This window comes from Nematostella vectensis, chromosome 14 (assembly GCF_932526225.1).
Source record: "Nematostella vectensis chromosome 14, jaNemVect1.1, whole genome shotgun sequence".
Classification (NCBI taxonomy): domain Eukaryota; kingdom Metazoa; phylum Cnidaria; class Anthozoa; order Actiniaria; family Edwardsiidae; genus Nematostella; species Nematostella vectensis.
The window spans coordinates 12492348-12502333 of record NC_064047.1 but is presented as its reverse complement, the minus strand read 5'-3'; the positions used below and the strand labels follow the sequence as shown (position 1 = coordinate 12502333).

The following is a 9986-nucleotide window of genomic DNA, read 5'->3' as shown; positions in this document are numbered from 1 at the left end:
CTTTGCAAAACGCTACATTCAGGAGCATACAAGAAAAACGAAAAAATTTATTTTAAAACATATTTAATATATCTTAAGACACAATTCGAATCAAAAAGCCCAAACTGTCGCGATCAGAACAATGAATACAATACACCAAAAGCGACCAGAACAATGATTACAATACACCAAAAACTGGAAATCGACTCTGCCAAATTTTCGTCTTTAATAAGACTTCTTCAGGGCAGTCTGCCCTGAAGAAGTCTTATTAAAGACGAAAATTTGGCAGAGTCGATTTCCAGTTTTAGCCCTGAAGAAGTCTTATTAAAGACGAAAATTTGGCAGAGTCGATTTCCAGTTTTTGGTGTATTAAGACACAATTAGATATTGAAACAGCTGACTTTGCCAGAAAAATAAAGTTGTGAGGTGTCTCCCCTACTTGCCTACCTACAGCAAAAAAAACAGGAACCAAAGAAAATAATATTAAAAAAAGAAAAAGAATAATAATAATAATAATAATAATAATAATAATAAACGATATATATATATATATTATATGACTACGATAGTACGCGCGCGGTGATTGGCTTATTGGTAGTCGTGACATTCCCAAATTGCCCGTCTCTGGGGGCATTACGGAATTCCGCATTGCCCTACGAAAAAAATTTCACAATCTTTTTAATTTTTTTCCACCTGGAAACTGCAAAATGAGCGACAGCAAACATTCGAGTAGCGAATTCTAACACCCAGAAGAAACAGAAATGGTTGATTGGCGGGGCCGTCTTTTTCCGTATCCGGAGCGGGACATTTTGTGAGCTTTTTTGTGTTGTTCTGTATGTTTGCACGAATTTCGCTAAAACCAAATCGACCAAAAAACCAAAGCCACCAAAAAAGATGGGAATGGACGAGCACCCTGAGTCGGAGTTTTATTATCCTGAAGAGATTGAAGAGAAAAATTTTGACAAAAAGTAAAACAATAAGATGACATCCGGCGACCGCGACAGATATCCAAGAAATACAAAGCTTAAGTTATTTACTTACTTATATCGGATAAACAAAGGCAAATTAATAAATAACAAGGGGTGTAAAAACCCAGAAAAGTGTCTTTAAGATAAAAGTACTACCTGTTATTTGTGTGAAATATTTTAATCAAATCATAAAGCAGCACAAAGCGATTGGCCTTTTCATTTTACTTCAGAAGTTTGTTCTCTACATAGCGTGGAGTTTTCGAACTAAACAACCCATTCATGCCGTGAAAACTGACATCTGAGCTTTCTTTCTTATAGTTTGGGTCAACTTCACCTATGATAAAACCTGTAGCTTCCAAAAGGTGCAAACAGAAAGGAAATAGGTTGGGGGGGGGGGGACCGTGGGGTTTCAGAGAAACTGCTGGGAGGCGTGAATCACCCCTCCGGGCCTCCCAGCCCCGTCTCCTGTCTTAGGCCTGGGAGACGCGAATCGCCCCTCCGAGCCCCCCAGCCCCGTCTCTATATATCAAGCTTATAATGTTTCACGTACATAAACAATCGGCGATCGCTAATGTAGGCCAAATCGATTTCGCGTACGGGGCGATTGCTAATGTAGGCCAAAACGGTTTCACGTACATAAATAATCGGCAAAAGCTAATGTAGGCCAAAACGATTTCATGTACATAAACAATCGGCAAGAGCTAATGTAGGCAAAATAGGTTTCGCGTACATGAATAATCATTTAGGGCTGCAGGTGTTTCGCGTGCATGAATACCAATTAGGGCTGCAGGTGTTTTGCGCGCATGAATAATTAATTAGGCGCTGGCCTTGCAATTAGATATTCGTCTGTCCTGTGGTATACCGAGCGTTCGAAGGATGAAGTGCGGAAAAGATTACTGCGGGTGGCTGAGGATCGGGCACGCAAACACGTGCGGCCGGAGGTGCTTGGACACCTACTGCGAGGTGCACCTCCAAAGGCTCCGTAAGGGCAGCCCCCTCCCCGTGCCGTGCATGGTCTGCGGCATAGGGACTCAGTCGGAGACGCGGGTGTGACGCCCCTGCGGAGAGAATCGTAAAGGGCAGAGGATGCGTGGCATCGAGAGGCGCGCTCGGAAACGGTTCGCACTCGTCCTGTCTGACATCGCAGCCCATGGTGTGGTCAATTAGAGACTGGGTGGCGCGGGGCATACCCAAACTCTCAGTTAGAGACTGGGTGGCTCAAGTTATGCCCGAACATGGACGCTTATATAGAGGAGATTCTCGATAGCATGCGTGACAAAGAGGCGCCCGCCGTACTGGCGGGGCTGGTCCAAAACATCCTGGACGAGGACATCCCCGACGATGTCAAACACAGGCTGCTTAAGCCGCTCGTACCGGAGAAGGTGTGGACGGAGGAGGTCTGGGGCGAGTTCGACCCTCTGCTGCCGGGACGGCGGTAGGAGGGCCCGGAGAGCTTAGACCCCGAGACGTACTACTCTCTCTTCGTCGGCGGCGCCCATCTTCGGTTCCAAAGCGTGGATGCCACTCTACGGGGCCGAGACATAAGCGCCAGTGTTTACCAGGAGATGCGAGATCTTGGTGGAACTGGTGTGATTGCTCTAAAGCCGGTTGTGCGGGGGCCTGATATTAATGACGACGGCTCGGTGTGGTGGGTCTCGCACGAGCGAGAGTCTCTGCGGGCGAACGCAGTGCTTCCGCTGTTGCTCGAGATGGTAGACCCCGACCGGCGTTACGGACTCTTCACGGTCGTTGGTAAGGCCCCCGCAGAGCCATTGGCGCCAATCACAGAGGAGGAAGGGCGCTCGGAGCACAAGATCGGTGGGTTGTTAGTCAAAAGGGGGGGGCAAATCGCAGTCGGCGCCCTGGAAGGCATCGATGCGGGTATTTGGGAGAAGGGGCGAGAGTACCTCGTCTACGTGAGATACGAGCTTCGCCCTTTACCTGAGCAAAATGGTGAGCCTGGGCCAATATTTGTGCGAGAGGGGAGTGACGCCTTCGTTAACTGTGTTGTGAGCTATGTTGCCGACTTCTTGAGGAATCGCGGCACCTTGCGCTTTCTTGGTCTAACCAAGACACGGGGCAAGATCCTCGAGCGATTTGACAAGAAGCTGGCCACCAAGGGGTGCACCAAAGAAGACCTCTTTGAGATGGAAAGGAAGCTCGAGGTAAAGCTAGTAGCCGTGGACGCCCTGGGTAACGTCCTGTGGGACTCGGGGAAGTACGGGACTAAGACGAGGGTCACCATCCTTTGCCACAATAATCACGCCTGGGCGGAGTTTCCGACTGAACCACCTGCGATCGCGAGCGTCCACGGCCTAGACTTCGAGGCTGAGAGGGAGCTTCGTTCTTTATGTAAGGGAGAGGCAGCGCCTCGCGCTACCAGTGCCGCCGCAAAAACGCACGAGGCGAAGGTGCGGGAGGTGCTCATTCGCTTCATAAACAGGGCGATGCCCAGAAGCACGAGGGTCTGGCTGTGTGGGAGTGTTATAGTCACGCACGAAGGCAAACTGTACCGATCGGGACAAGACGGATGGGCTATCGACAGGGCGTTTACAGACGAGACTGGACATGATCCTCAGTGGCTCCCTGATGATCACCCAGCCTACCAAGAGTACACCGAGGCTACGCACTCGATGGGCGGCGCAATAGGGTATCGCTTCAAGAAGTGGACCCAAAGAGAAAACATCAGGCCAACGCCTCTTAGATACAGGGACGTCTGGCGAGCGGCGCAGGTTGAGTCCAAAGTGTGGAATAGCGAGGAAAACTTAGGGGCGCAGCCTCATGAGCACATCGACATGCGTGCGGCGTACCTAGGATGCGAGGACAGTGTCTTCGGCGGCGCCTCGGACGCCATTGATCTGGTACGGAAATACGGCTTCCCACGAACGTGTATCGTATCGCGGATGTTGCGGGACGGCCATTGAGCGAGGTTCTTCAACTGACCGGGGCCATTCAGTTGACCGAGTGGGGGTTCTCTGAGGCCTGCCACCCCTACACTTTCGGGAGGGTAGGGAAGCACTTGGAACAAAACGAGGGCTGGATCACCACGCCAGAGCTCAAGGACCTGCTAGACCCGGGTGACCTCGCCATGGCCGCGGCGAGGGAGGTGTTGTATAGCGTCGGAAAAAAAGGACTCCATCAAGTTCCCCCACTCCGGCCCCGGCGGCGAAGATTTGCAGGGTCGAGATCTCGCTGTCCGTTTCGTAGGCAAGTGCGCTCGCCATGGCGACGAGTCCTCGATCGTAGTCCGCGACCGTGAAGAAGCCGCGTATCTGACAAACCTCCTTGCGGGCACCGACCACTTACTTAACTTCGAGCATGCCGACGGGGCTCATCTGATCCAATACAAAGACGTAGTCCGGCGCTCACAATGGTACCACATCAGGGCCTTTGTCTTGGCGTACACAAACATAGCGTTGCGACGCATGTTGAGGCGGATCCCTCGCGAAGACGTCCTCCGAGTGTGCACAGATGCCATATACGCAAAGGAGATATCCAATGGTGTAAAGCTCGTGGAGCGAAATCCGAGGTATGGAGAGTGGCGCCACAAGAGGCCTGGGTACGAGTGGCGGCCCGAGGCGGCTTGGGATCCGAAGAGGTCGGGGTGCTTGGCTAGGGAGCCAAGCACTGTGCCGAGTCTGCAGTGCGATCTGGTGGCCGCAACCTCTGCGAGGATGTATCTAGCCGGCCAGGGAGGATCGGGGAAGACCGAGTGGGCGGTAAGCATGTTCCGTGGCCGTAACGCTGTGGTGCTCACCCCCGAGAACGACCTCGCCCACGACCATCGCAACAACCCGCGCCTCGCGGTGCGCGCTCAAACCTACCACCACTACCCCTGCATACCAGCGGAGAAGCCGATAGAGGAGTGGAGACCTTCCGAGCTGGGGCACAAACTCGACCGTCTTGCAGAAGTAATCATCATTGACGAGTGCTGTAAGGTGCAGACTAAAGTGCTACGCGCCATCCTAGGGTATCTCGCCACGCGGCCGTGTCCCGCCCTGGGGAGATAAATAGGGGCCTCACGATATGCTCAAGGAGTGGGCACAAGGAAACATACGCTGGTTCGAGTCCGACTACTGCTGCCTGTGTGAAGACTGCGGAAAGCCGTACAGTACATGCGACTGCGCCTCTGCCGCCCCCTCCTCCAGGCTCCACGACGTAAAGGGCCGGATTTGGTGTCAGCCAGACTCCCAACAGCTTGAGGTGTTTCGAGAGGAGTGGGATGGGGTGGCGTTCGGCGCGGCGATCGAGCAGGCCCACCCAAGCGATATGTGGGTGTGCTCGACCAACAAGATGGGGGCCCTTGTCCAGCAGCGATTGGTAGAGCACCACAGGAAAAACTACCTCCGACTGCCAGCAACCATCCGCTTTGACCCCGATCCTAGCGTCGCGCATCGTTATCGCAAGCAAGGACGGCCGGTGCCCGTGCCAGGCAAAAGGGGCGAGAAGGTCGACGCGTACAAAGACACGGTAGTCGAGGTCCCTCTCGGCGTGGTCCTTAACGGGCTTCCCCTCGAGTGGAAATACGCGGGCTGGGGGACAGTCCACCGGGTGCAGGGCAAGACCATCCAGAACCCAAGACGTCTGTTTATCATAGACCACAGCTTAGAGGGCTGGATCACGAATGCTGTGTACACCGGCATCTCCCGCGTGCGGCTCGCCAACCAGATAGTCCGCGTAATTCCCCCCGATGACACCCCAGGTGCCTTGGTTCCCCCAGGACTGCAGGCTACGCCCAGTGAAAAGCTCATTATAGCGCGACTCAAGCGATACGCTATAGACGACAGGCAAAAGGGTCGCACGAAGTACACGGGGCCGCACCACGTTCTGACGGTAGACCACGTGCTCGGCATGATTGCTGACGCGGAAAAGAAGTGCACGCTCTGTGGCACTCAGCTTCTGCTTCAGGGGCACACCAAGAGTCATCCCCAATGCTTCAGTATCGACAGGCGGGACGACAGTCAGGGTCACTACAAGTGGAATGTTAGACTCACGTGCCTCAGCTGCAATAGAAGGCACAAGCGCTGATCACGCTAGGGTGGCGCTAGCGTGGCGCAAGGGTGACGCTAGCGCGACCAGAAGATTTCTTCGATCGCGCTGGCGTCACGCTACGCAACACGGTGGGCTAATAAGTGGTCAAAATCGGCGCTTTCGTATTCTCGCGCGCCCGCAAAAACCAGCGGTTATCCATACAAAAACACTCGGAATTAAAAATGGCGGCAAAGGCTGTTCGAAGGAGTCTTGTCAAAATTATTGGATTTAGAAAGGAAAACAACTAATAGTGGAAGATAAAAAACAAAGCAGCAAAAAATTGAGCTTCAATGACAAGCTTGAGTCTCTCTGAAGAAATAATTTTGTCGGGGTTCGAGAAGAGCGACGCATATTTTCTTACCAATCTGTTGTCAAGGCTGCACAAGAGAGGTTGCAATGTGATTGTGTTTCTCTAGGAACGAAAAGTGAGGCCCAATGGGACAGATCCCCGAGGAAGGAGTCTCTAAAAGATTTCCTTAGAAGGATAAAGTCTGTGAGCATGTCAATTTTTTTTTTATTATTCTATCGTTTTTTAAAGCATTTATGCTCTGTGGATTCTAGCTTCAATTTTTACCAAAAGGTCCATGGTGATATTTGTAATAGAATACCTTTTATTTATTAAATAATATGTCTTACATGATGTTTTTTTGCAAATTGATCTACATGTAACTGTTTTCCAAACATCGGTACTGTATATTTCAAACCCTTAACATATTTTAATAACAACCTTGTACTATACAATTCGAGCATCACTCCCCTTTGAACAATTTATAAAATGCTAAATTCCTATCTCAAGCATCTCATTATGACTGGGCAAGTAAGTAATTTTTATCTTGCCTTTATCTTTTCTCTAAAAAATATATTCCTAAGCAAAAATAGTAGTATTATAATTGTCTTTTAAATCCACTTACTCTTTTGCAGCATGTATCCTTGATACATGAGTCCACCTTTTTCATGAAATCCTTCCAAGCTACTTGGCTTGTACTGGTGTATTTCATTAACAACTGTACAAGGGTTTAGAATACCTGTTATTGTCTGAGTGGAATCTATGATTTCTCTATTTTTATTATTCTGGATTGCTTTTACTTAAAAAAGCTTTATTTTTACTTGCTATTCCAAGTCCTTGTTAGCCGTCTTCCTCTTCTATGCCTTATCTTGTGAATCCCATAAAAAGTGATAACTCTAGTTCATGATACCCAAAGAACTATATCAACCAAAATATATTCAACTATATAAATTAAAAAATTATATGCCCCTAGATTTTCCGAGTATTTATTAATTAAGAGTTGGGAGACTTGATTGATAGTTATTGGTGCCCTATACAGTGAGTACACGAGAGCTTGCTTTAATTTTACAGCAGCAAAACTTTATCATTGAGTTATTTATCAATAAAAGAAGAGTTAGAAACGAAACTTCTATCTCCTACTATATAAATCACTAAGAGCAATAGAAAGCAAGACAAAAACAAACTTAGTGTAAACTAATCCTCTTCTGAATCCTGGGGGTTTTTTGTTTACCCGACTCTCAAAAAACTTAAATCATAAGAAGGAACCACAAATTACAAAAAAGTGATAGAGGATGGCATAGCCACAGGTGAACATAGTTTTCCTTACATGTCCTAAAATCATTTTTGGTTTGTTATGAACAGACACATCATTTGCATAACCATTGATGCAATGTCAAAGTATTTTAAGCAGCTGTCTTTACTGTCAGACTAGGCTAAGACTAAGGACCGCTGTGGTAGAGACCATAGTCTAGTGGAAATAGAAACAGAATCTTTGAGACTGAGGAGGTGTTAAAGTGCTTCAAGAAACTGATGACAATTATTTAGGATGTTCATGATAACGTAAGTGATGCCTGTCCTTTTTGTTTTTGTCTACACATTAGTCTACTCAACTGATTTGACAAATTCCTAGTCTAGCTTCTAGAGCAGCTGTGCAGTAGCTGCTACCAAGTACTCATATATTTTTTTTTATGCAAAGGAATCTTTTTAGCTAAAGAGGGGGAGGTCAAGCATGCCTACCTGCCAAGTTCTCCATACAGTAGGTCACTCAAGAAATAGGAGCAAAGCACCCTTTTTCCATATGTGAAGGCACTAATACAAATAAAATAGATGTTGGACCTGTCACATTCCAAAAGTTAAATTAAAACCTGAGGAAAAACCTACAAGCAAGTGTCATCCAGCCTTCAGATGATATTCTACAACTACATTCTGTGAAGGGTCCAGCCCTAAGAGCAAACTCAATCCAGGAATATCGTTTGTTTTGAATTAGTTGTGCTGATTTAGAATGGAAGAGTTAACAAGAACATAGCTTAAGTAAACAAATTTCCCTCTGTTCAGGTTTTAGCGGGTGAAGTACAAAAAACACTCTCAAATAACAAAATAAGAATTTATGAATATATGAACTAGAGTGGGCCTACGGTTGAACAATTGGGAACCACGGCAAAGTGGACTGAGAATTACGCTTGCTCTGACTTTGAAAGCTAATAACTTTACAAAAACCAAACTAAAGTCGATGGATTTTATAGAACGTTTACTTGAATCTATATTAAACATTTTGTTCTTTCAGGATTTTTAAATCAATGAAAATCAAAAAAGAAAATGGTACTCATTCAATCCTTGCGGATTCGTCCTGACATCACATCTTCGAGAAACGCTGGACGCGCGCGAAAATTTCTCCCTTCAAAGCAGAGATTAACAGTCGCCATTTTGTCCTTTGGCTGAGAAATTTCCGGAAAGACAGATCAATAGTTACTCGATCCTCTGCCGAAATACTATCGGCCAAAAATCTCATTTAGATATCAAATCGATACTCATTCGCTCGATCCCCGTTATACGCTCCAACCATCTCATTTTCCGACTAGATGCGAAATAGAGAACCTCACAAAAACTTTAATAACTTGAAAAGCTTTAGGTTAGAAGAGCTGATTTTCAAGACATATACACAGAGAAGCATAACAAAGAAAATGTTCATGAAAGTTTTGTTTGTTCGTCTGATTTGATAGGTTATTTTCTCGTGTTTTTACAGAGGACGCTCGAGTAGATATCTCACTCGCCAGAAAATTCTGATCGATTGACAATCATACGCTCGAGAGTTTTGTCAGTTTCTGAAAAACAGAGGACTTACGGGAAAAAAAGAGGTTCTCATAAGAAAGACAATGAAATTTTCTTTTGAATCCTGGACTTTTATTAACATCAGATACAATATTTGTGCTGCTTTGGTGGTCTGATTTCAGCGCTCGCGCCAATCGGCAGTGCATTGTTTACAGAACGCGCCTTTGGTTACCGTGGAAGCGAAATGCATTCGAAAGTGGGGAAATCTGCCGACATTTGAAAGCGCCGATTTCGTGCGCCCGCGAGCCCATCGTGAGCTGCGATCGCGTGAAGCCGTGCTTAGAGTAGGCCGTGTAATACAACACTGGCTGTCCGGGCTCCATGACCCTCTTTAGTATTGGGTACGCCTTGCTTGTCCACCTCGGGTCCGTCGCTCGCCGTCGGCCCTTGTCCTGAAGGTCTTCCTCGTTTACGGCGATGTACACCTCCGTTCCGACATCTAAGGGGACCTCTGGGGGAGGTTTTTCGGCTTTGAGAGGCACGCGCCTCAGCTTTATGGCGTCCTCAGGCGCAAGGCCAGTCATGCGAGTCTTCGTTGCGTTCATGTCCGAGATGACGATTGGCAGAGCAGTAACCCACTCGCGGTTTGTCTTGCCGGACGCAAGCTCCTTCGAGTACTGCGCACGAAATAGGCGCTGCGCCAGCCAGCGATGGAAAGACTCGGCGAAAGCTTGGCTCCTGTGGTGCCCAGGCTCAGCCCGTCGGACCTCCACCCCGTGGTCTGTTAGGAGCTTCGTGGTAGCACCCTTGAACTCCGTGCCGTCATCAACCATGAGGACTTTAGGCCTCTTCATAGATGCCAGCGAGTTCGCGGGAGACGACGGCCGCGCTCTTAGTCCTCAGTGGGCGGGCGGCTTTATATCGTGAAGCAACGTCAACGACAGTCAGGGCAT

The 9986-nt window shown here is 48.0% G+C and overlaps 1 protein-coding gene and 1 long non-coding RNA gene across 3 annotated transcripts in view; one reads left to right on the top strand and one right to left on the bottom strand.

The window, feature by feature from the left end:
- Positions 1–9986, bottom strand: part of LOC125559927 (tripartite motif-containing protein 45-like) — a 103159-nt gene that overhangs the window by 34433 nt on the left and 58740 nt on the right. The window lies entirely within an intron of this gene.
- LOC125559935 lies at positions 7511–8934 on the top strand. The gene is made up of 2 exons (XR_007306604.1): positions 7511–7824; positions 7961–8934. It is a non-coding gene; the product is annotated as an uncharacterized LOC125559935 (long non-coding RNA).